This window comes from Mobula hypostoma, chromosome 9 (genome assembly GCF_963921235.1).
Source record: "Mobula hypostoma chromosome 9, sMobHyp1.1, whole genome shotgun sequence".
Taxonomy (NCBI): domain Eukaryota; kingdom Metazoa; phylum Chordata; class Chondrichthyes; order Myliobatiformes; family Myliobatidae; genus Mobula; species Mobula hypostoma.
Window position 1 is genome coordinate 35,285,705 of NC_086105.1, and position 27,833 is coordinate 35,313,537.

The 27,833-nt window shown below is 40.3% G+C and overlaps 1 long non-coding RNA gene across 2 annotated transcripts in view; it reads left to right on the forward strand.

Annotated features, from left to right (window-relative positions):
- LOC134351636 (uncharacterized) overlaps positions 1–27,833 on the forward strand; it is a 161,432-nt gene that overhangs the window by 75,612 nt on the left and 57,987 nt on the right. The window contains exons 3-4 of one of the 2 annotated variants that reach the window (XR_010019210.1): positions 1,419–1,635; positions 11,605–11,979. This is a non-coding gene — a long non-coding RNA (uncharacterized LOC134351636). Of the gene's footprint in view, positions 1–1,418; positions 1,636–11,604; positions 11,980–27,833 lie in introns of those variants that run through there. The other variant, XR_010019209.1, reaches the window with a different exon arrangement.

Sequence of the window (27,833 nt, forward strand, 5' to 3'; positions counted from 1 at the left end):
ACATGAGGTTGCTTAACAAGATAAAATCCTATGGTGTTACAGGAAATATACTGGCATGGATAGATGAATGGCTGACAGGCAGGAGGCAGCAGGTGGGAATAAAAGGGGCCTTTTCTGGTTGGCTGCCAGTGACTAGAAGTGTTCCTCAGGGGTCAGGATTGGGATCGCTGCTGTTCACATTATTTGTCAATGATTTAGGTAGTGGAATTGATAGCTTTGTGGCAAAGTTTGTGGATGATACAAAGATAGTTGGAGGGGTAGGTAGTGCTGAGGAAGCAATGTGATTGCAGCAGGACTTAGACAAATTGGAAGAATGGGCAAAAAAGTGGCAGGTGGAATACAGTGTTGGAAAATGCATGAAAACGCATTTTGGTAAGAGGAATAATAGTGCAGATTATTATCTAAATGGGGAGAAAATTCAAACATCAGAGGTACAAAGGAACTTAGGAGTCCTCATCCAAGACTCGCAGGAGGTTAATTCACAGGTTGAGTCTGTGGTAAAGAAGGCAAATGGAACGTTGGCATTTAGTTTAAGAGGAATAGAATATAAAAACAAGGAGATAATGCTGAAGATTTATAAGACACTGGTCAAGCCACACTTGGAGTATTGTTAACAGTTTTGGGCCCCTTATCTCAGAAAGGATGTGTTGTCATTGGAAAAAGACCAGAGGATTCATGAGGATGATTTGAGAATGAAGGGTTTAACATATAAGGAGTGTTTGGCAGCTCTGGGCCTGTACTCACAGGAATTTAGAAGAATGTGTGGAGATCTCATTGAAACCTACCAAATATTGAAAGGACTAGATAAGGTGGATGTGGAGAGGATGTTTCCTCTGGTGGGGGTATCCAGAACTAGAGGGGACAGCCTCAAAATTGAGGGGTGACCTTTTAGAACAGAAGTAAGGAGGAGTTTTTTTTAAGTCAAAGAGTGGTGAATCTGTGGAATTCACTGCCACAGACTGCAGTGGAGCCCAACTCTGTGGATATATTCAAAGCTGATAGTTAGGACATCAAGGGATATGGTGAGAGGGCAGGTGCATGGGCTTGAATGGGTTCCGGGATCAGCCATGGTGAAATTGTGGAGTGCCGTCGATGGGTCGAGTGGCCTAATTCTGCTCCCATGTCTTATTGTCTAAGATCATCTCTATCGGCGAGATTGAAGCCATCTCCATAGGCCAGACCAGATTAGAATTGCAGATTGAAGAACATTTGTGAACAAGTTTTGATTCTGTACATCCAGTAGCTTCACCCTTATTTACTGAGATCAACTCTTTTAAAAAATATATTTAATTTCTTTAGATTTTCCAGCTGCCATTCGGACTATGACCCAGGTTCAATGGTATAACTCTAAATTTGTTTAGATTATTTTTCAGTTACACGCTTCCTAAACCTCCATCAAAATGTATACTTTCTTCCAGCGTATCCCCCTCCTCTTCCCTCCCGAGAATCGCCCCCTGTTGACCATGGTATCAATCACAAAGACTCTTGTTCAGCAGCCGGCTCTCCATCCATCGCCGAGAAGGTCAGAGGGATTTCACCGAATTCACTCCCGGACTTTTTGACCGATCACTGGGGGAAATAAACGAAAACCAAGAAATAATGAGCACCTCGATAGCCGGGTTCCGTGAGCGCGCAGTGAGTACAGATCGGCACCCTGTATCGCTCACTCAGTGCGTTTGTTTATCCTTTCGGTCTGTTCTTTGCAGTTGTTGAATTTACACCGATATGAAAGATGTCATCACCGTAATTTGTAAACCCACGCCACTCTGCAAGTTCCAATCAACGGGCACCCGCTGCCTGGTTGGGTATAAAGGGGATCGGGGGTAATGTGAATATCAGGAGAAAGAAATAGTCAGTTCTTGCCTCTTTTAGAGGGTTCTGGTCTGACTACGTGGCATTAATTCTCTCCCCCCCCCACCCCCCAGCTCACTGTGTTATATATTATCTGCCTTGTGTGAGATATTGTTTTGATAAAGTTTTTTTTCTTGTGGTATTAACGGTGATTGTGATTTCCCTTCTCTTTAAAGTTTTAAATAAGCTCAGAAAACTACTGGATAATTTCAGAGAAATCTTTTTATTTGCGCTTCGCCAAGCTCCCTTGCTTCCCCTGGCTTCTAATCAGCTCTTTTCCCGTCAGCAGCGAAATGAACAGGTTGAATATGATGACGGTGTTAAGTCGTGCCCCGACTGATGTGGGCAAATTAGTCTTCATTTGGCACGTGGAATTTATCCGTAGCTTCAGTTTACACATGGGAATTTGTCACGATGGGACGTCGTGAAAAGATCAATTAAAATTTGAGACTAAATTTAAGAAAGGGTCGAAAATGGGAACTCATCTGGTGCTTTTATTTCTATGCTTTATTGAGTTTGAAGATTCACTTGGCTCATTTCTTTTTGATTGATTGCCACCCAGCACAGAATTTCACAATTGGTATAGATTGATGAATTGAATCAGGTATTCTATCGTGATTGCAAATCAGAATATCTGCGAATATTAACTTTACACTAAGGCCATCGAAGGTCTTTTCGGAGCAGTTGCGTTCTCCGGGTGATTTCATTCTCTCCCCACCCACCAAAACATCGATATCCGTTGCCGTTTGTACGAGACACAGTCAATAATTGCTTTTGTCTTGGAGACTAAATATTGTGATACCATAAATTCGAAAATGTTCTCTGCATCAGCCTGGATTTGAATTTAGCAGAATGCGTCCCTGTGCTTAACCTACACACAAACAAAAATTGGGATATTGATCTCAGATTTCGTGATATTATGAATGGAATTCTAATGCAATGGTTATGTGTGAATGACTCCTATTCATGATATACATTTTTCTGATGTATCATTTTTCAAGGGGACTTTAGCCCTGGGATAAAGCTAACAACACAAGATTGCAGTGTTTTGTTTTCAAAAAACAAAATTTTCTTTTGTTTATGTTTCAAGGGATATCCTGGATGTTATGTAAAAATATCAGTTGACTTGCTGAAAGAGCATCTTAGAGTAATGGCTCTGGATTATAATGAACTCTCCTGGGGCCTGTATGGCAAGCAGAAAAGTGTTGGGCTCTGAGGTTTCTGGAGCACCTTAATTGGTTAATTGTCATTTAACTTGTATGATTAATTGATAGGCTCAGCGATTCCAGGTCACCTGTTCTAGGACCCTCCTTAGTGCGTATTGCTGGGCCTAGTTTCCAGAATGTTTTCATCTCACATTGGTTGAGCAACTGATCATCTGTTGGAATACCTTCATATACATTCATTTTGTTGTCTCTACATGGGAGCTTGTCTTTCCTCCACACTTGGGTTCCATTGTTGCCAGCATACACCATGAGGTGACATGCATCCTCAAACAAGTTGTTCCACTTAAGATCTTTGTTTACAATTTCACATATATTTTCATTGTAAGCACTCACAAAGGAATCCATGAATCCTATTCCCTCACTATGTCTCTGTGAGCTGTTCTCATTCATATGCCCATCAATTCTATCCCGAGTGTCTTATTACCACTTACACTGGAGGTAATTTGCAGTATTTAAAGTTAGGTACCAATCAGCACGTTTTTGGGATATCGGAGGGAACAAACTAAGTTTGCTAATGACATAGAAATAGATGGAAGGATATACTGTGATGAGAACATCAGGATCCAGTGAAACACAAAACTGGCCAAAGAGAGTTTAATGTGGGGATGTGTGAGGTCATATACTTTGAAAAGAGGAATCAAAAGGTGATTATTAACCCAATGGAAAGTGACAGCAAAGGAATGAATTTCAGAGGGAGCTTGGTTTTCTAGTACATGAATCACAAAATGTTAGTAGGCAGGTCTAAACAAGTAGTTAAGCATGCAAATGGAATATTAGCCATTGCTATGAAGGGATTGGGGTTAAATGCAGAGACTTTTTATAATTGTGTAGAGGGTTATTAAAATGTCACCTGGAAGTATTATGGACTCTTTTGGTTACCTTACCAAAAAAAAATTTATATGGTAGCATTGGAGGCAGTCCAAAGCAGATTCTTCAGGCTAATCCATAGAATTGTTCCATCTGGGGAGATTGAACAGTTTGGGTCCATATTCCTTGGAATATAGAAGAATGAGGGGTAATTTTATTGAAACATATCAGATCCTAAGAAGGCTAGATAGGGGAGAGGTTGACGTGTTATCACTCATGGGAGAGTAACATACAAGGGGAATAACTACAAAATAACGGGCTGGTCATTTAAAACTGAGGTGTATAGAAATTTCTTCTCTCAGAGGGTAGTGAATCTCTGGAATTCTCTAGCCTTGACGGTGATGGAGGCTAGATCATTTGGCATATTTAAAGTGGATTTAGATAAATATCTGAAAGGTTGAGTTATGGGGAATTGGCATAGAAGTGGAGATGAGATCAACATCGATGCATTGTGATTACATTGAATTGGGGAGGCGGAACAGGCTTAAGGGGGCTGTTTGCATACTCCTGCTCCTTTCTTTGCGTGCTCTTGTGAAATGAGAGCACTGGGAGGAAATTCACATGACCTCAAGGACAATATGGCAACTTCCTAATGTCCAATCTGGACCACAGAAGTTTTGAGAAGAGGGGATTTCACTCAGGTCCACTAACTGAGTAGAAAAAGGCAGCAGCAGATCGCAGCAGTTTATTTGGAGCTCTGACCAGTGACTATCCGCATTTGGGATTGATTAGCAAGAGCAAATTAAAGGAAAGCAGGGGTAAGTGCAGTGGCCATATTTGGAATGGTGAGGCTTTAGCTCTTCGAGGCTTCAGCAAAGAGAGGATTCAGTCAGAGAAAGCAAAATAAAAAGGAAAGCTCGAGGTAGAGTTTTTTTTCCCTTCCCTTCTTTAAATCTGCTCAGCTAGGATAGTAGAGATACCAGGCAGGATAGTTGAATGCTCCTCTTGCGGGATGTGAGAAGACAGGGAGACCTCTGGTGTCCCTGATGACTAAACCGTGAGAAGTGCATCCTGCTGCAGCTTCTAACAATCTGCGTTAAGGAGTTGGAGCTGGAACTGGATGAACCCTGGATCATTTGGCAGGCTGAGGGGGTGATAGAGCATATGGAGAGGTAGTTTTACCCAAGGTGCAGGACACAGGAAAATGAGTGACAATCAGGAAGGGGAAAGGGGTTAAGGAGCCAGTGCAGAGTACACCTGTGGCTATCCCCTTTACAACACTTTGGATACTGCTGGAGGTGGGAAATGACCTAACAGAGGAAAGTCACAGCGGTCGAGTCTCTGGTACTGAGTCTGCCTCTGTGACTCAGAAGGGAAGGAGGGAGAAGAGACATCCTGAGGTGATAGGGGATTTGTTAGCTAGGAGAGTGAACAGGAGGTTCTGTGGGCAAGAACATGATTGCTGGATAACAAGTTGCCAGGGTCCAGGACATCTCAAAACAAGTCCTCAGCATTCTTAAGTGGAAGGTTGAACAGCCAGAACTTGTGGTCCATGTAGGTAGCAATGACGTGGCGAGGATAAGCGACAAGATTCTGCAAAAGCAGTTCAGAGAGTGAGGTGCTAAGTTAAAGGCAGCACCTCCAAGGTTGTGATCTTCAAACTGCTACCTGTGCCATGTGCTAGTGAGGCCAGAACTAGGAAGATTATACAGTTTAACATGTGGCTAAGGTGTTGGTCTGGAGGGAGGGCATAAGATTTTTGGATCATTGGGCTCTCTTCCAGGGAAGGTGGGACCAGTACAAAAAGGATGGTTTGCACCTGAACTAGAGGGGGTGAATATCCTAGCGGGAAGGTTTATTAATGCTGCATGGAGGGGTTTAAACTAGAGTTACAGAAGGATGGGAACCAGAGTGCCAGAATAGTTAATAAAGGGGTTGCGGGAAAAAGCCTCAGACAAAGTCAGGAATCAAAAGGTTGAGCATGGTGCAACTAGTGTCCTGAACTGTGTATATTTCAATGTAAGAAGTATTGTAGGAAAGCTGGATGAGCTCAGGGCATGGATCAACACCTGGAGTTAAGATGTTGCAGCATTGTGGGACTTGGTTGCGGGAGGGGCAGGACTGGTAGCTCAATATTCTGAGGTTCTGTTGTTTTAGACATGATGAAGAGGGAGGGATTAAAGAAGGAGGGGTAGCATTACTAGTTGGGGAAAATGTCATGGCATTGCCTCGTCAGGACAGACTGGAGAACTCAGCTAGTGAATCATTATGGGTGGAACTGAGAAATAAGAAAGGTATGACCACATTAACAAATCAAGAATATCACTGGTAAAAAGCTCCTCTGTTCTTCAGGTGGATGTTTGAAAACAAAGGATGGTACCATTATCACAAAAAAAAATGAGATTATGAACAGATGGACTGAGTATATTCAGGAATTGTTTGAAGACAATCGAGATGAAAAACCAGAAATTAAGAAAAACATTGAAGGTCGAAGTATTTTAAAATCTGAAGTTCGTAATGCAATAAATAAGACGAAGAAAGGAAAGGCAGCAGGTCCTTATGAATTAGTAATAGAGCAAATTATTGCCCTTGAAGATTATGGAATTGAAACACTTACTGATTTAATCAGTGACATTTATGAGACTGGAATAATACCAGAAGAGATTTAAAAAAATCAGTATTTATCACTCTTCCTAAGAAACCTGGAGCAATAAAATGTGAATTACATAGGACCATAAGTTTAATGAGTCATATCACCAAGATACTTCTAAGAATTTTGATGACAAGAGCTAAAAGTAAGATACCAGCTGAAATAGGTAAAGAACAATGTGGTTTTGTGAAAGACAAAGGAACAAGAAACGCAATATTGATGTTAAGGATACTATCAGAACGAGCTATTCAAGTGCTAAAAGATTTGTTTGTTTGTTTTATCGACTACACAAAAGCATTTGATAAAGTGAAGCACAATAAGTTATTTGAAATATTACACAAAACTCTAGATCTAGATTCAAAAGACCTCCGCCTAATTAGAAATGGGTACTGCTGTAAGAATAGATGGAGAAATGAGTCAGTTTACGAAATTCAAGAAAGGTATCAGACAAGGGTGTGTTTTCTCCCCTGATTTATTTAATATGTACAGTGAAACAATATTACAAAAAATAAGAGACATCTTGGGAATCAAAGTTGGTGGTGAAAACATCAATGATTTCAGATATGTGGATGACACTGTTAATTGCAAGTATGGATGAAGAACTACAAAACTTAATTGAGAAAGTTGTTGAAGAAAGTGCAAAAATGGGTCTATCTATCAATTGCAAAAAGACAGAATGTATGGTGATATCCAAAAAGAAGGAGAATCCTATCTGCAGGCTGAGAATAAACAGGAAAGACATAAAACAAGTACAGAACTTTTGCTACTTAGGAAGCTGGATGACATCAGATGGCAGGTGCGACATAGACATCAAAAGAAAAATAGGGATGACAAAAGACACATTTACGAGAATGAAGAGTATACTGACCAATACTAAACTAGGCATGACAACCCGCCTCAGAGTACTGAAATGTTATATTTATCCAGTTATGTTATATGGCTCAGAATGTTGGACAATATCTAGTAACATGAGGAAACGAATTGAAGCAGCAGAAATGTGGTTTTTGAGGAGGATGCAAAGAATATTATGGATGAAACGAATATCTAACGAGGATGTCATGAACAGATCAAACACAAAAAGAAATAATGTATGAGATCATGAAAAGGCAACGTAACTTCATTGGACATGTGATTAGGAAAGAGGAGTTAGAATGCACGGTAATTATGGGAAAAATTGAAGGGAAGAAAGCAAGAGGAAGATAAAGACAAATGATGATGGAGACAGCAGCCAGAGAACTGGGAATGAATACCAATGAATTGATCCACTTGACCCGGAACAGGAGTGTGTGGGCCATGGCAGACAAAGCTCAAACTGGGCACGGCACCTGATGATGATGATGATGACGACATTAATGGGGCTATATTACAGATCACTCAATAGTCCTAGGGATTTAGTGGATAAATTTGTAAAGAGATTGAAGATTGTTGCAAGAAACATAAGGCTTTTAACGTAGGTGATTTTAACCTTCCACATGTTGACTGGGAATTCCATACTGTAAAAGGACTAGATGGGATAGAGTTTGCCAAATACGTTTAGGAAAGTTTCCCTAATCAGTATGTAGAAGTCCCAGTGAGAGAGCATTCAATACTGGATCTGCTATTAAGGAATAAGACAGAAGTTTGTGTAGGGGTACACTTTGCATTCAGTGACCACAATACCATTAGTTTCACAGTAAATAGACAAAAAAAAGCAAACAAGAGGAATTCTGCAGATGCTGGAAATTCAAGCAACACACATCAAAGTTGCTGGTGAACGCAGCAGGCCAGGCAGCATCTCTAGGAAGAGGTACAGTCGACATTTCAGGCCGAGACCCTTCGTCAGGACCCTCCTGACGAAGGGACTCGGCCTGAAACTTCGACTGTACCTCTTCCTAGAGATGCTGCCTGGCCTGCTGTGTTCACCAGCAACTTTGATGTGTGTTGCTTGAGACAAAAAAAAAGGTCTAGTCTGCAAGCTGAGAATCTAAATTGAAGAAAGGCCAATTTTGAAGGTATCAGAAATGATCTGGCAAGTGTGGATTGGGCCAGGCTGTTTTCTGGCAAAGGTGTACTTAGTAAGTGGGAGGCCTTCAAAAATGAATTTAGAGAATACAAAGCTTGTATGTGCTTGTCAGAATAAAAGGGAAAGATAACAAATGTAGGGAACCTTAGTTTTTAAAGAGATATTGAGGCCCTGGTTAAGAGAAAAAGGTGCATAACAGGTATAAGCAAGCAGGAACAAGTGAGGTGCTTATGAAGTATAAGAAACGCAAGAGAAAACTTAAGAAAGAAATCAGGAAGGCTAAAAGAAGGCATGAAGTTGCTCTAGTGAACAAGGTGAAGGAGAATTCTAAGGGGTTCTACAGATATGTTAAGAACAAAAGGATTTCAAGGGACAAAATTGGTCTTCTCAAAGACCAGAATGGTAATCCATGTATGGAGCCAAAGCAGATGGGAGAGAACTTAAATGAATTCTTTGCATTGGTATTTACTCAGGAGAAGGTATTCTAAAGGACCGGATATATAATAATTTGGATAGACATGGACTGATTAAGGATAGTCAGCTTGGCTTTGTGCATGGTTGGTCATGTCTAACAAATCTTATGGAGTTTTTCGAGGATGCTACCTCGAAAGTGGATGAAGGTCTTGCAGTGGGTGTTGTCTACGTGGATTTCAGTAAGTCATTTGACAAGGTCCTGTATGGGAGTTTGGTCAAGAAGGTTCAATGCTTGGCATTCAAGGAGAGGTAGTAAATTAGCTTTGTGGAAAAAAGCCAGAGAGTGGTAGTAGAGTGTTGCCTCTCTGACTTGATGCTTGTGACTAGTGGAGTGCCACAGGGATCAGTGCTGGGTCCTTTGTTGTTTGTCATTTATATCAATAATCTGGATGATAATGTGGTTAACTGAATCAGCAAATTTGTGGATGACACTAAGATTAGGGATGTGGTGGACAGTGAGGAAGCCTGTTGTGGCTTGCAGAGGGATTTGCAACAGGTGGAAAATGGGCTGAAAAATGGCAGATGGAATTTAATGCAGACAGGTGAGAGGTTTTGCACTTCAGTAGGTCCAACCAGTGTAGGTCTTACACAGTGAACAGTAGGGCGCTGAGGAGCGTGGTGAAAGAAAGGGATCTTAGAATACAGGTCCATAATTTATTGAATGTGGTGTCACAGATAGATAGGGTGGTAAAGAAAGCTTTTGGCACATCAGCCTTCATAGATCAATGTATTGAGTACAGGAGATGGGATGTTATGTTGAAGTTGTATAAGATGTTTGTGATGCCTAATTTGGAGTATTTTGTGCCATTTTGGTCACCTATCTACAGGAAAGATGTAAATAAGGTTGAAAGAGTTCAGAGAAAATTTAAAAGGATGTTGCTGGGTCTGGAGGACCTGAGTTATGAGGAAAGATTGAATAGGTTAGAACTGTATTCGTTGAGAGTAGAAGATTGAGTGGAGATTTGATAGAGACATACAAAACTATGAGGGGTATAGATAGGGTAAATGCAAGCAGGCTTTTTCCACTGAGGTTGGGTGGGACTATAACTAGAAATTTTGGGTTAAGGGTGAAAGGTGAGAAGTTTAGGGGGAACATGAGGGGAAACTTCTTCACTCAGAGGATTGTGAGAGTGATGAATGGGCTGCCAGCACAAGTGATGCATGCAAGCTCAATTTCAATGAAATTGAATGAAGTTTAAGTGAAGTTTGGATAGGTACATGGATTGTAGGGGTATGGAGGGCTATGGTGCCAGTGCAGGTCAATGGGAGTAGGCAGTTTAAATACTTTTTGCATGGATTAGATGGGCCAAAGGGCCTGTTTTTGTACTGTACTTCTTTTTGACTCTTTGACTCTCTGGCCTTGCACTGCATCCTTGTCCTTCAGGACCTCCTCCAAAATTACTTGTTGACTAAACTTATTGTTACCATCCCCACCCCACTTCAGCCCTGCACTTAAGCTAACAATTTGTTATCTAGATAGCATTTTCTTCTCTTTTTCACAAAGCTCACAGCAACCCTTTACTATATTAAAGGAACTATACACAAGTTGTTGTGATAATTCGAAATATCACTTTCAAATGGAGTTTTGGGTTGCAGTATCTTTTCTTTCATGTCGACTCATAATCAGTGTTGACCCTTCTAAATTTTTGCATGAACATTTGATCGCCTGTTTATTTTTGACATTAATTTAAAGTAACATTTTCTTCTGCCAATATTTCCTTGTGTCCACAAGGAATGTTAATAACTTTTCCAATGGATCTCAGAAAATACTTCTGTGTGTCAGGTAAAATTTGTACAGCAGCAACATTTTTCATGAACTGTGAGGATTCCCTTTTTGAAACTGTGATGTGATCTATATCAAACATATATGTGTTAACAGAAAAAATCCACATTAACTTTTTATATGCTAAAAATGTTGGGTAAACTTTGAAGCCAGAGTCCAAACTCTAAGTTTTGCAGCCCAATATTTATCCTGTACTGTTTTCCAAGGATGGATACAATGGGAGCAGTGTTACACTGATCATGAGGTTTATCACAAGCTGGGAAGTCTTACTGATTTACAACTGTCACACCATAAATGGTTAAGCAGTGGGATTATAGATGGGCCAATAAAATAGAACCATAAGACATTGTGGCAGAATTAGGCCATTTGGCCCATCAAGTTTGCTCTGTCATTCCATCATGGCTGATTTGTTATCCCTCTCAACCCCACAAAGCATTTTTTCAAAAACTGTTTCTAAACATATGGACTAGTACTCTCTAAATTGAGATGTTTGAAAAGAGTTTGGGTATTTGCCAAAGTGAAAAACAGCTGTACACTATACCATGGGATAATAATTTGCAAGGCCTTTTAACTACACAGTGTTTGACATTTTATTTTTTTTTAACAGGAATTTGCTCCTGAAATAATGAAAAAAATTAAGTTATTATAATAAAATAATAATCTTTATGTGAGAAAGTACACTGAATATCTGCCTTTAAAATAATGGTCCTGATAATATTTTAGTAGTTTATTTGCAGAAATGCCTACCATTGGATTTTATTTAGCATTTTGGACATTTTGTTCAAGTCAATATTTTCTGTTCTTCCCACAGGCATGTTTATTTCCTTGAATTAACATTCATTTCCATACAGGATTTTAAAGGAACTTGCAGGCTTTACTGGAGCAAAAAGGAATGAAACCAGGCGTTGAATGTCTGATGCTCATCTCTGATTCTTTCACTGAATTTTTTAAGCACCAGCATGTTTTGGATTACTGTGAACTACCTAACTGGCATATCAGATCAATCAGTAGCCTATGCCTTCTGCTGGGCTATATTCACGCATATAACAACTGACCTCTGTGGGATTGGATTCTTAAAAAGAGACAGGAAAGAAGAATTCAGCATGCTGTGCACTTCAGCTCTTTAAAAAATGCACAAAAGCACAGTCCTCTCAATCATATTACAGAACATGGCTCTTGTGGTTAAGGATGTGTTGCAATTGCTTGTTTTTCTACAATGTAATCCTGGCTGTGAAAGTAGCTGTTTCTCATTTGCCTGAGGAGATAGTGTATACCACTGGTATATTAAGATTCACAGTTACCAGAGAGATCTTTGTCTTTTCTTTATGATGTACCTTGATTCAGATTTTGTTTATTTGGATTAGTACATTTGGTATAAGCACCAAATAAGCATACATTATATGGGCAATATCCTTGAATATTATATCAAGCAGTAGTAAATCAAGACAACTAGACTTGCTGTGTTGTTTAGAAGTTTTGCCACTCATCCAAGAGGCTTCTTCAGTTCTAGTTTTCTGGTTTATAAACTCTGTGAGTTATTTAAAGGAACAGCAATCACATGAGGGTCATTAAGAGTCATTAACAGGTAATGAGAGGGTCATTAGTTGTATTTTTGCATGAATGGAGGTGTGAATTGTTGTGGATAGATGTTAAGACTGGACTGCATTGTAAGTAGCTGATAGGTGATGTCATACCCCAGCCCCTCTGTTCAGTGCTAGGTTTTCCAGTTTGACAAAGATGGCTTCTTTAATCCCTCTTTCAAACCACCTGCCCTCCCTGTCCAAAATGTGCACATTGTTATCATCAATGTCCCTTGTCCTTTTGGGGTAGATATACATCCGAATCTTGACCTGAGGTGTTAGTCCTCCTATGTTGGGCCATCCATTTGTGAAGTGGTTGTTTTGCCTCACCGATATACAGATCTATGTAGTTCTCATTGCATTGGATAGCATATACAATATTGCTCTGTTTGTGTTTGGGTGTAGGCTCCATGGGGTGGACAAGTTTCTGTCTGAGTGTGTTTGTAGGTTTGAAAAACACAGGGATTTGGTGCTTGTTGAAAATCCTTATGAGTTTCTTTGAACCTACAGATACATATGGGATGACAATGTTTTTCCGTCTGCTTTGCTCTTTACCTTTGTCTGTTGGGCTGATGTCCCTGCTGGTTTTTGCTGCTGTCTTGGTGAAGGCCCAGTCAGAGTAGCCACAAACTTTCAAGGCTTCTCTCAAATATGTGCACTCCTTGTTTTTCACTGTAATGTTGATGGGTACATTCTCGGTGCAGTGATGTAGTGCTCTGAGAACCCCCAGCCTGTGTTTTAATGGTTGATGAGAGTCAAACCGTAGCTACTGATCTGTGTGGGCTGGTGTCTTGTACACTTCAATATCTAATTGTCCATTTTCTTTGATAAGTATTGCACAGTCTAAAAAGTCCACTCTGTTGTTCTTGATGTCTTCTCATGTAAATTTGATGTTAATATCCACTGTTGATGTGTTCTGTGAAGGCTTGCACCTCATGGATTTTGATCTTGACTCAGGTGTCATCCACATACCTGAAGCACTGACTGGGTGATGTTTCATGGAAGGTATTCAAGGCTGTCCTTTCTACTTCTTCCATGTCTAAGTTGGCTACAATAGGAGACATCAGTGAACCCATGGTGCAACCGTGTTTCTGCCCGTAGAAGACATCTTTGTATTTGAAATACATGGTGTTGAGACAAAGGTTGAGTTGACTGTCCAGGGTACCATCCTGGCATAGCCGTTTTCTTGCAACACACATCAAAGTTGCTAGTGAACGCAGCAGGCCAGGCAGCATCTCTAGGAAGAGGTAAAGTCGACGTTTCGGGCCAAGACGTCGACTGTACCTCTTCCTAGAGATGCTGCCTGGCCTGCTGCGTTCACCAGCAACTTTGATGTGTGTTGCTTGAATTTCCAGCATCTGCAGAATTCCTCATGTAGTCATTTTCTTACTGTCTTGATAGCTTCTGAATATAGACATAACATCATATGACATCATAGTCTCATCTGTATTTGGCTTTAGATCCAGAATTTCCCAACAAAGTCCTTGGAGTGTTATCGACCAAAGGTGTGAGAATGGAAGTAAGGTATTTCACAGTGTTGTAAGGTAATGCTGCTCACAGTTGGCCTGAGAGGGACTCCTGGTTTGTGGATCTTGGAGAGTCCATATAAGGATGGCTTCTCCAGGATAGAGGCGATGATATAAAGCCTGATCAATGATTTTGTTTTTATCTAAATATCACAAACAGTCTATGATCTTCTTCTTGTAGCTGCTGGCAGGATTCCTCTTTGGTGCTTCATGTGTTTTAGTATCATTAAGAAACGTGTATACTTTGTAGTGGTAACCTATGTTGAGACCTACCTTTGTCTGCTGGTTAGATGGTGATATTGTGGTCCTTTTTGAGCGATGTCAGTGCCCTCCTCTCTTGTGAACTGAAGTTGGATGGGGGTGCTTTGGTGCTAGCCAGGGCAGCAGAGATTTTCACCCCAAGCTGTTCTGCTTCTGCTTCTAATATGTTGTTACTGTGGATAGCTGATTCTGTGGCTCTGATGAGGTCTACCATGGGCACATGTTGAGTCGTAACAGTAAAATTTAACCCTTTTTCAAGGACTTCAATCTCTGGTTTGGTAAGTTCCCTGTCAGACAGCTTCTTTACCCACTTATCCTTGTTATTGTTTGTTGCCCCACTGTCATCCTTCTCCCTTCAGGTTAATTCTTCTATCTTCCTGTTATTGCTGGTTCTAGTTGCTATACCTTTAAACAACTGAGAGTTTATAAGCTGGAAAACTACCCACCGTGGATTAGAACTGAAGAAACCTCTCAGATAAGTGGCGAAACGTCTTCTAGACAGCACAGCAAGTCCAGTTGTCTTGATTTATTCCTGCTTGATATACAATGACCTGGATGACTGAGAACCTTCATAGACACGCTGAGTATTATCTTCATCTGTAAATCTTTAACTTCCTCTTCAATAGAAGGACATATGCAACACAACTGGAAACTCCCAAACATTTTAAAGTTAATACCACAAACGTGTGTCTTGAAAACAACATGAACTAAGTCAAACATAACTAAATGTGAATTACTTTGTAATGGAATGCCGTTGCTTCGAATAGTTCTCCATGGAACTCCTTGTTAAGGGAAACCTTGTTGCAAACATTTTCCATTTTTAATGTTTATTTATCATAGCATAAACCTATACGGGTCTCTTCCAGTCTCTGAAGAAATTTCGAAGTGTGCAGTGTTGGTATGACCATGAAAGACTTAGACCTGGGTGAACTCAACATTTGCCATAAATTTGTTCATTTGTTACATGCTGGGTTGTGTGACATGGACGGTCATGACCATGGTTGTTCTTTATAATTTTTTTCTACAGAAGTGGGTTGCCTTTGCCGCCTTTTGGCCAGTGTCTTTATAAGACGGGTGACTCCAGCCATTATCAATACTTTTCAGAAATTGTCTGCCTGGCATCAGTGGTCACATAACTAGGATTTGTGATAGCCATAAACTAATAAAGTCAATAACTGTCCTGCAATCAATTTATTAAAATGTTTTTCTTGTGCCCAATTTTGATTGAATACACCACACATCTCTTTGTAAAACATGTTGATAGGATAATGAGATATATTTCTAGCAACATAATAGAAAGAAAAGCAAAGACAAACATAACTAGAAGCAGGAAACTCTGGAAATACTGCAGGTCAGGCAGCATCTGTGCAGAGAAAAACAAAATTAATGTTCCTAGTTGATGCCTGTCCATCAGAACTGGGAAATATGGAACCAGACATGTTTTAAGTTGCAGAAAAGGTGGAGTGATAGGGGAAATGTGAAATGTGAACACCAAGGGAAAATAGGTGACCCATGTTGATGCCTTGGCAATGATTGCTAGTTAATGGAAGTCTACTGGTTTGGAGGAAAATAAACAAGCAAACCATGGTGACAAAATATCTTCAACTTGAAATGTTGACTCTTGCTGTGAATTGGTTATGAAAATACTAATGCCCTCAATAAACCATTTTTGCAAAGTGTCTTAAAATGGACTTGAGGGAGAGATTACTGTGTAAGTTGGTTGTGAATGGACTGAACAGTTGAAGTTCACTGACTCAGCTTTGTACAAATCAATGAAGTTACTTTGTGAACACTGACAGGTGCAGAATAACCCAACCTTTAGGCAAAGTCTGTGAGGTTGAAACAACATTATATATCTGGTTGCTGTAGAAACTGCCAGATTGTACAAATGCATTGACTTTTACACTGGTAGGAATGTTATCTGGTATTTAAAACCGCTTCAGTAGGTATTCTTCTATTATGCCTTAAATTTCAGCAATGATTCACCATTTAGTGTGCAATATTTTCTCAAAGTGCTAAAAAAACTTTCTGATTATATATTTGACCTATTGTAATATTTAGAATTGTATGAGTCTTTCACAGTGAATGTTTTAGAAACATAGAAACATAGAAAATAGGTGCAGGAGTAGGCCATTCGGCCCTTCGAGCCTGCACCGCCATTTATTATGATCATGGCTGATCATCCAACTCAGAACCCAGCCTTCCCTCCATACCCCCTGACCCCTGTAGCCACAAGGGCCATATCTAACTTCCTTTTAAACATAGCTAATGAACTGGCCTCAACAGTTTGCTGTGGCAGAGAATTCCACAGATTCACCACTCTCTGTGTGAAGAAGTTTTTCCTAACCTCGGTCCTAAAAGGCTTCCCCTCTATCCTCAAACTGTGACCCCTCGTTCTAGACCTCCCCAACATCGGGAACAATCTTCCTGCATCTAGCCTGTCCAATCCCTTTAGGATCTTATACGTTTCAATCAGATCCCCCCTCAATCTTCTAAATTCCAACGAGTACAAGCCCAGTTCATCCAGTCTTTCTTCATATGAAAGACCTGCCATCCCAGGAATCAATCTGGTGAACCTTCTTTGTACTCCCTCTATGGCAAAGATGTCTTTCCTCAGATTAGGGGACCAAAACTGCACACAATACTCCAGGTGTGGTCTCACCAAGGCCTTGTACAACTGCAGTAGTACCTCCCTGCTCCTGTACTCGAATCCTCTCGCTATAAATGCCAGCATACCGTTCGCCTTTTTCACCGCCTGCTGTACCTGCATGCCCACTTTCAATGACTGGTGTATAATGACACCCAGGTCTCGTTGCACCTCCCCTTTTCCTAATCGGCCACCATTCAGATAATAATCTGTTTTCCTATTTTTGCCACCAAAGTGGATAACTTCACATTTATCCACATTAAATTGCATCTGCCATGAGTTTGCCCACTCACCCAACCTATCCAAGTCACCCTGCATCCTCTTAGCATCCTCCTCACTGCTAACACTGCCACCCAGCTTCGTGTCATCCGCAAACTTGGAGATGCTGCATTTAATTCCCTCATCCAAGTCATTAATATATATTGTAAACAACTGGGGTCCCAGCACTGAGCCTTGCGGTACCCCACTAGTCACCGCCTGCCATTCTGAAAAGGTCCCGTTTATTCCCACTCTTTGCTTCCTGTCTGCTAACCAATTCTCCACCCACACCAATACCTTACCCCCAATACCGTGTGCTTTAAGTTTGCACACTAATCTCCTATGTGGGACCTTGTCAAAAGCCTTTTGAAAATCCAAATATACCACATCCACTGGTTCTCCCCTATCCACTCTACTAGTTACATCCTCAAAAAATTCTATGAGATTCGTCAGACATGATTTTCCTTTCACAAATCCATGCTGACTTTAGTAATAGTAATATTTTGACCTCTGGAATACCAGTGGAAGTTCTATAATAATTCCTGAGTTAAATATGGAGAAAACAAGTGACTGCTAAGTAAATATTGGTGTATTGAAATAAATCACACCTGTATCCTGACCACATGACTCTGCTCCTTCTTGCACACTGATGGTTATATTGAAATTACTACTATTACAATGTAATTAAAACGAAAGTAGCCACTGGTGACAGAATTGTAATCTCCCTTGAGTTTTGGTTTACTTTCTAGCTGTGAAAGTGTGATAGGGTGGAGTGGTTGTAGGGTGATGGGTGCAGGCTAGATGTGATGGATAGCATGCAGGATAAGGTTTTTCACACCCAATTTTTTTTCAGTGGTTGAGGAGCAAATTACCATCTCTCTGAACAGAAGATATGTCAAGGCTTCTGTTACAAAGTGCAGTGTGTTCTTCAAAGATCTTTTAGGGGTTTTGCGTTCAAGTCTTTTGTAAAGCATTGCCCTGTGAAGTATCACATGATTTCAACACCAGCTGACAGATGAGGTCACACAGAACAGTACAGTACATCATTGGAACTGCTTGTTATGTAGCTTTTTATTTTCATTTCTATCACACTTATAAATTTTAGTTGTTCAATATTAGATTGTGTAACTGAAGCATATTTCATAGTAAGTCTATACAAAGCAATACATTATGAAGAAGTCGGCAAAAGTTCTGTATCTTGCCAAAAGGGAATAAATAAACAAAACCTGTCTTTCTGACAGATGCACAACTTTAGTTTCTAAATTTACATATTAACATGGTTGAGAGTAAGTAAGTCACTGACAGTGTCTGAAGTTGCATGATAACTAGAGCTCTGAGGATCTTAATGGTACTTATTAAGGATGATTTAAATAATATGTCTCTGTTCAGATGAGGTAGTGTAATGTGTGCTTGGCTTTAGTTTAAGTATTATGTGCGAAAGGAAAGGCAATCAGGGAGGTTCAATTTAAACCCTCAAGCAAAGGATTCACACTTTGTCACAATTGTCCTTGTCTTAGGCTGTTACTGTGTTACCAATAAGAGAAAGTCAATGAAACATTGTCAAACTTTGAAACAGAACTGCATGCTTGGGATATCAGAGATAATTTATGAATAGTACACTTTCAGATGACAATTTTCAACAAAATAAGATTGTCGTCAGCTTTATAAATCATGTATATGAAAATTAATACCACTAGAGTTATCAGTTATCTCATCTTAGTGACAAAATTCAGTCAAAAGCAGTTCTTTAAAAAAAATCAGTCATTTGACAATTGACTGAGTATTTGCCTTTAGCTATCTTGATAGGTATGTACCCCCCCCCCCCAAGAAGAGAGATGATAAGACTATAGCTGATCATTTTCTTGTAGCCACTTACACATTAAGAATGTTATTACATAATTTTTTCAATAAACAGTAGATCATAGCTCTAGCCAGATTGATTAAAATGTTACTCAAACATGCAATCAACATGATCGTAGTGATATTCTGTACTCCATATTTACCAAACTTACCTGTTTAATACAAGTCCTAACAATATACTGTAATGTGACAGTAATACTATGTCTTGGCCATGTCTAATTTCACCAGTGATGCATTTTGTCTCCAAACTGTCACATGTAACTCTTTGATGGCACTCCTTCATATTGACACTATCACTGAAACTCTGACATATTCATGACCATCATATTTAATTTCTCAAAAGATGTCCTTACTCCATGACCACTTTATTAGGTACAGAAGTGGAACCTGATGTGGTCGTCTTCTCCTGTAGCCTACCCACTTTAGGGTTTGACATGTTGTGCATTCAGAGATGCTCTTCTGCACACCACTGTTTTGTTGTTCCTCTCCATGCCTTGTGGCACATGGGGTAGCAACCGTTTCCTTAGCATTTGACTTTTTTTTTTACGAGACCGAGTTGCTAGCTCGAAGCTCAACCCAGTACAGATGGAAGGCATACAAGAAGCTGGCTGGGTTCAAACCCAGGGTACTTGCCTTCAAGTCTGGTGCAGATGCCACTAACCACAAGCTGGCACACCACTGTTGTTATTTGAGTTACTGTCGCCTTCCTGTCAGCTTGAACCATTCTGGGGATTCTCCTTTGACCTCTCTCAATAACAAAGCATTTTCACCCACAGAAATGCTGCTCACTGGTTTTTTTTTTGTTTTTCACGCCATTCTCTGCAAACTCTAGGGGATTGTTGTGCATGAAAATCCCAGGAGATCAGTAGTTTCTGAGATACTCAAACCACCCTGTGTAGCACCAAGTGAATTGCATTTCTTCCATATTCTGATGTTTGGTCTGAACAACTTGAGCATGCCTGCATGCTTTTATGCATTGAGCAAGCTGATTAGATATTTGCATTAGTGAGCAGGTGTACAGGTGTAACTAATAAAGTGGCTACTGAGTGTATGCTAACAGAAGAAATCTGTTAGTGTCAACATTGCAGAAATTATTTTCCCTAATGAATTGGTCCATATGGAGTTCTGTATCCAGCTGTTTACCAGTTTCGCAGGAGAGATCCCAAATGATCTTCATGTTTTCCACCTGTTGAGTGAGTGAGAGAGAGAGAAAAAAGAAAAAAACCCATTTCAACACACACAAAATGCTGGAAGAACTCAGCAGGCCAGGCATATAGAGAAGCATAAACAGTCAACATTTTGGGTTGAGACCATTTGGTTTGTTTGGCAGTTAATTAAGTGTTGCTTTGACAGGATGTATGAATATGCCACTTATTTTCTTGGTTATGTAAAAAGAAACTCAATGGAGCACCTAAGGATCTTTATTTGTCTCTTAATTGCATCTATTCCCTCCAAAGATGCAGCTCATGAAGCCTACCATTGAATTTCATCAAGCAACAATGTGTACAATGGCTTGATCTATGTTACAACTACACCTTGGTTGAAATGGAGTGCTGATTGGCTCGCTGGCTGGTTGGCCCTGTTGGTAGATATACAGGAGATAAACAAAATGGTACCTGGCAAAATCAGTAATGCCAATTACTAGTTATCTAATCATTCCACTTTTGTCTAGGCATGTTTGCCTAAATTGCAAAGGGTTTTGAGATGCAACAGTGCAGCTGGTGAGCTAAAATAACTGTTGTACAGGGATAGATGTGAGTTGGCAATGTGCCTCCTGAACCACTTCCTCCTTCCAATATTATTCCAAAAGTGAATAGATGCGGAGAGACTCAGAATTGGAAGTTAGAGGTCCTGTAAAGACATTATTGAATTAAGTTGGATATTTATGAATTGGTGTAGGTTAATACAAGTAAGATACCAAGAATCATGATGAGTAGAAAACGTCAATAGAATCAACACAATCTTCACAGCAATAGTTGAAATCTTTCAGCTCACCAGTCAGCGTTGGTTGTCTAAACAATCTGATCAATTTAATTGCCCTTCTCTTTTGTCAGGGTCATGCAAATTAATTGTCCTCAAGTGACAGTCTAATTCCTTGTTGAAACCCTTAATTCAAGCTGTTTCTACCAATTTTATGTGCAAAGGGGTTCAAGTCACTACCACCTTTAGTACAAAAGCTCCTTCACACAACACCCTGCCCCACATCGCTTTGTCATCACTTTGAAACTGGTCCATGAACCATTTATTACTCGATACAGCTTCTCTCTGCCTATCCTTTCCAAGTCTATCCTGATCCACAACTCCATCAAATATCCTCTCAATCTTCTTTGCTCCCCGTGAGCAACTGCATCTTTTGAACAATAAGGGCAGTAAATGAAAAACAAATGTATGCTGTAGTAAGAAAATATCTGTTCTAAAACTATCTAGATGCCACAGCATAAGACTCATAATAATACCGAACATAATCAAAATGTTTGAAGAGCATCCAGAATATTGACTAGAGGGAAGCTATTTGAAGAATGTTCAAATATGAAGTTGTTTTTTTACCTTTGCACCCAATATCACAATTCAGCACAGAAACAGATTAAAAGCTCTATTTTCTTCTGGCCAATAAAGATTAGCAGCTGTTAAAAATACATCCCTGCCAATGCAGTGAAACATCTCTGCTGCACCTACATCAATGCCTGCATTTACTGTATCAGAGTTTTACTGAAAATTTTGAGCACCCTGAAATGTATTGAAAACCAGCTCAGAAGCTTTTCTCGCGTTACAGTAACTGTCTGCATTTAAATTCTTCTATTGGATTCAGGCTCGTATGCTTGCATTAGTGGGTCAAGATGTTAACCACCTGTAGCACTCAGCTGCTAAAAGATCAAGTCACACCCTGCTACAGTATTGCAATGAGTAATATCACCTCCTTGTCAAAACTGAAAGGTCTGCTACAATAGCAGTACAGAGCTACATTCAACAGTCTGTTCTCAAAAGCTGAAACTAATAGTTTACCGAAGCTATCTAAATTCAACAGCCCTGATCAAAGGTTTCTGGTTTTATAACACTAAATATTAATTCCATTTTATGCTGATACTAATGGGTTTTTAAATTATTCTTCTTCTGTTCTATCAAGCACAATTTTAAAGAGATGTTGTCACCCTGCGGGGAAGTGTAATACTTTCTGTCTGGTCCAGTGTGACTTTTAACTTGCCAGACTGTTGCAAAGATGTTACTTTGAATTTGTCTTAAGATAAAATTAAGTATGAGCTTAATTCGAGCTTCTGTCCAAACAAGTAGAAAGCAGACTTTTAAAGTGAAGCTGAGTGACTTGCAGCATCATCAGAGTGACTCTGCAGAATGCCAACCCTCCAGCATAGACTAATGGAAGCAGGGCTGACTGAATTCATCAATGTAGCTAGTGAGCTTTGGGTTTTCTCATGTGGAGATTTGCTCTTCACATTTGGAGTTTAGTAATTCAGATTGGTACATTCAGCAATTGTATTTTAAATAGGAGGCAGAGAAAGGGTCTGAAATAAGGTTACATTTTGTGGAAGTGTTTATCCCTTCTGCCACTAATGACCCTCCAACTCTCATTAATACTGGTCTGAGATCACCCCATTTAGCCTGTTGCCACACAATAATGCGATGATGCAACACGCATTCCACATATTCTCCCTCCATCTTTTGCCCCAAATTTTTATTCTTTTACCCCCCGGTTGAATTATTTTCTCATGGGAATAGCTTCCCTCACTAACCCTACCTGAACCAGCCACGATCAAATATACCTCTGTCAAATTTCCCCTCAACTTGCTCCATGGGAAACGTGGATTTTAAAGGGTAGCCTTTTATCTAAAATGACAGACAAATCAATTGATGGTGTTGGTGTCATGGCTAAGGACTGCTTTTGTCGTTTCTCTTGGTAGCATGAGGGAGCTATGTAGTCCCTACTTCTCAGCAATGGAGCTCAATAGTTGATACCGATGAAGAAGGTTTCATTGTGCCACCATCCAGAAGGAGTTGCTATTTGATTGGGACAAGTTGAGGAAATTGGTCATGGCTGAATTGTTTTTAGCTGTATATCACTAATCAGGGTATTGGCACTGCTCCATGCAGTAGTCTTACCTGAAGCATATCTGGTTGGGAGTCAAGTAGCTGAATGTCTTCTGAAGAACTGCAGGCATTGCCTGATAACTAGCAGCACAAATGAATTGTTCCAGTTTTTTTTGCTTTTTTACAGCTTCTCATCAATGTATTCTACATGCCTAGATTACAAAATTTAACACTTTTGGGAAATGTATTTGAGATGGAAGGCTTTTATTGGCTTCATTTTTGTTGAAAAAGGAAGTTTCTCATTGTAGTAATTAAACATCTCGATATGGGAGTTACTTCAGGAATTTATTTGCTTCTAGAGGAAGAAGAGAATGGAACGGAGAATATTAAACTAGTTCACCTACAACATTAAGTTCTCAGTTTGCGCCTTCTATTACCTCACAACTGCACTGGAAAACACTTTGAACAGATTCATGAAGGAAGCCATATATTTCCTACGGGACCAAGAGCATGAGGTTTACCATTTGTATGTCTCAGGCTTAATCCACTCGATCACCTGTAACACTGGTCAACTCACAGTGCGGTGCTGCATTGAGGATGGCTCTGATGAACTGTCCATCTGGATAAACAAGCATGTTTTCATCATGACAGCAGATTAAGGTGACGGTGTAATTTTTCACATCCAGGGTACAGTACTTTTTAACAGTGGCCGCCTGTGCCTCTGCACACAATGATGTGGCCTTCACAAGCTGCCAGAGACTCCATTCAGTTAATTCTTGATCTCCAACAGTACAACATTGTGCAGGCAGCAATCACAAGCTCTTCGTTTTAAAAGCAATCTTTCATGTCTTGGCTATTTAAAGGAGACTGGTGAATAGCTTCAAAAATCAGAGGGACAGCTGCAAAGTGCAATAGAAATATCACGATAGGTGCATGTAGCTTTTGCATTCATTCATGAGTTTCCCTATGTGCATCTTCGAGCAGCTTCAAAGATAGAAATATGCACCATTATGTGTTGTTATAATATAAAGATGTAAAGAAATTTGAATGTGTCTCATTTGTATCATTGCATGCAGTCTGAGGACAACCTTAAATGGACCAGATACATCAGTAAGAGCCTGCCATATATTCCACATAGTACTTCCCATAGTTGGTATTTACTTTACTAAGAACCAGCAAGTGTGTATGGACTCCAGTGAAACCTCCTTTATTGTGATTCAGTAAATATTTAAAATTGACAATAAATGGAAGTGAACTGATGACTAACAAATGTCTACATTAATGAACATAGATCACAGAACAGGAACAGGGCCTTCAGCTCACAATGTCTGTGCTGACCATGATGCCAATTTAAATTCATCCCCTCTCTCTGCACATGGCCCTCAATTCCCTTCCTGTCCATGTGCCTATCTAAATATCTTTTAAATACTGTTTTCTATCTGCTTCTACCACTATTTCTGACAGCATGTTCTAGGGTCCTACCACTGTCTGTGTAAAAAATAACTTCCCTCACCAATCTCATTTAAACTTTCTTCCTCTACTATAAGTCTATAACTTATGTTTGTTAAGTAACAAGATCCATAACTGAGTTTCTGTATCGTCGTTGTATGTATGTACTTGAAAGATTGGTGGGAGGAAGCATAAACATCTTAATACATTCATTCTCCAGAGACTATTTTAATAACAAGGTTTTTAGGCTGCCCTGGTGCTCTGTGTGCAGATGCCATTCTCCTTTTAACCTTTTCTCATGACTTTTCACATGTGGGAGTTACCCTCATCGTTCAGCGTGTTGACAGTAGTCTGACTGTACTGTCTCACAGTGGCTAAGTATAGTTGGTACTGGAAGCACAGGTTTGGTTTCTGTCTTAACAGATTTTAAAATCATTATAGTCATAGTCATAGTCATACTTTATTGATCCCGAGGGAAATTGGTTTTTGTTACAGTTGCACCAACCAAGAATAGAGTATAAATATAGCAATATAAAACCATAAATAATTAAATAGTAATATGTAAGTTATGCCAGGAAATAAGTCCAGGACCAGCCTATTGGCTCAGGGTGTCTGACCCTCCAAGGGAGGAGTTGTAAAGTTTGATGGCCACAGGCAGGAATGACTTCCTATGACACCCAGTGTTGCATCTCGGTGGAACGAGTCTCTGGCTGAATGTACTCCTGTGCCCAACCAGTACATTATGTAGTGGATGGGAGACATTGTCCAGGATGGCATGCAACTTGGACAGCATCCTCTTTTCAGACACCACCGTCAGAGAGTCCAGTTCCATCCCCACAACATCACTGGCCTTACGAATGAGGTTGTTGATTCTGTTGGTGTCTGCTACCCTCAGCCTGCTGCCCCTAGCCTGCTGCCCCAGCTCACAACAGCAAACATGATAGCACTGGTCACCACAGACTGTTAGAACATCCTCAGCATCGTCCGACAGATATTAAAGGACCTCAGTCTCCTCAGGAAATAGAGACAGCTCTGATCCTTCTTGTAGACAGCCTCAGTGTTCTTAGACCAGTCCAGTTCGTATCCCCAGGTATTTGTAATCCTCCACCATGTCCACACTGACCCCCTGGATGGAAACAGGAGTCACCGGTACCTTAGCTCTCCTCAGGTCTACCACCAGCTCCTTAGTCTTTTTCACATTAAGCTGCAGATAATTCTGCTCACACCATGTGACAAAGTTTCCTACCGTAGCCCTGTACTCAGCCTCATCTCCCTCTACTTTTTTTGGACCTTCATGGAATATCTGAAGTGGATTTGGCTATTTTGAAATAAATACCCTTAAGGTTTCAGTAATGAGGCCCTCCGTTGGTCAGGGTCAACCATGGATATCATGTGCTAGCTGTCCATGTGATACGCAAGCCAGTATACAACCCAGGGCAGTACAATATGGAGAGCAAGCTGTTGCCCATGCAGCAGGTTGCATGCTGAAGGACGCAAAGGAATGGCAGAGACCGATACAGTTTGGCACCAGCACTGTCAAAAGAGTTGCCAGTCAGCATTGACTCCAACTCCAGCTTTTTCCTTAGGGTATACTCCCAAAGCCTTCCCCATGAATGGGCCTCGCCACAAGGCAGTGGGAGTTTGAGATCAGAGTTTTCCTTCTCCTAGATGAGCTGCTAACCATGGCTGACGAGCCCCATCTGCCCAAAGCAACTGGTTTTAAGGCACTAGAAACCTGACTTTACCCCTCCTTCTGTCAGTAGAAACAGTTCCACCAGGCTCAGTAGCTAAGCCAGCTGTGAAGGCCGGGAGCTGGATTTGGTTGCCAGAGCCTGTTTGAGATGCACACCATTGAGAGCATTTAATACGTAGTGGGAGCTTATCCCCACTACCTCCGCTAGCTATAACAACCTTAAGGAACTACAGTAGGTCTCACTTTCTGGCAAGTAAAAAGATACATGTCCTTAGCTGAAATAAACCATACATATTTCAACAGAATAAAAAGATTAGTAAGGCTAAAGAATTTACCATGCATTTTGGGTGTGTATGTGATATATTACAAGATTAAACATCATTGACTTTTCCTGCGAGTGGACTTCTGAGATCAGTGGTTTACCTTCTCTGTATAAGACCATAAGATATTGGAGCAGAAGCAGGCCATTCGGCCCATTGAGTCTGCTCTGCCATTCAATCATGGGCTGATCCAATTCTTCCAGTCATCCCCACTCCTCTGCCTTCTCCCCAAACTCTTTTATGCCCTGGCTAGTCATACAGTAAAATCCTTCATAAGTGAACAGGAAACAATAATTCTTCATGTGACTACATTTGAGCTTCTCTCGTCTTTTGAAAAGCAAACTCGTAAACACTCCAATGTTATGAATTTAACTGTAAACATCAAATTGATTTATTTTATGTGAATAGGTGAAGGTATATGATATAAATGTCAATTTGTATTGGAAACATCTTCCTGTTTACAAGGAGACTAAACTTCCTGGGATGTATTATTTCTAATGAAAAAGATGTATTCACTTCCACCTCAAATCCTTTGTTACTTTATTTGCTGATGTTCCACTCTCAACTTGTTCAGGAAACAAAGACTTGCTCTTTAATGCTGTCCCAACTCTATGTAGCCTGTCCTGCTGAGCACCTCTTCAAGCTTACTCTTATCTGCTAGATATATCACGGTATTCAAATAGGTGACTCAGCCTAACATCAGGAGAGCATAAGATTGCAAGATATAGGGGCAGAATTAAGCCCATCCAGTGATTGAGTCTGCTCCGGCATTCAATCACGGCTGATTTTTAAATTCTCATTTTCCCACCTTTTCCTTGTTACCCTTAACCCCATTTACCAATGAAGAACCTATCAATCTCTGCCTTAACCCAGTGACTTGTCCCTCACCACCCTCATTGGCAATGAATTCCACAGACTCACTTCCCTCCTCCAGAGGAAATCCCTCCTCCTCAGTTTTGAAGTCCCTTTATTCAGAGACTGTGTCCTACTGCTCTACCAATGGAAACGTCCTCTTCTTGTCCACTCTATCAAGGCCTTAAAGTATTATGTAGGTTTCAGTGAGATACGCTTTAATCTTCTAAACGGCATCAAGTACAGGCCCAGGACCATTAAACACTCCTCATACGTTAAGCCGTCACCTCCTCAATCTTAACTGCAGATGTGTATTTTTAGCATTGTCTTTGTGCTAAGATGTTAGTCCCCATTCTGCTATTCCCTGCTTTGTTCAAAAGAATGAAGTTACTTCAACTTCTTGTCATGGAATACAATTGAAATTTATTAACTGGTTACGTGAAAAATAAGATGGACGGAGAATCTTCAGCTTCTGCCTGTTTGATTACATATGTTTTATATGTATACTGCATGACCTGTAGATTTTTGTGGTGTATTTAACATAACAGTAACA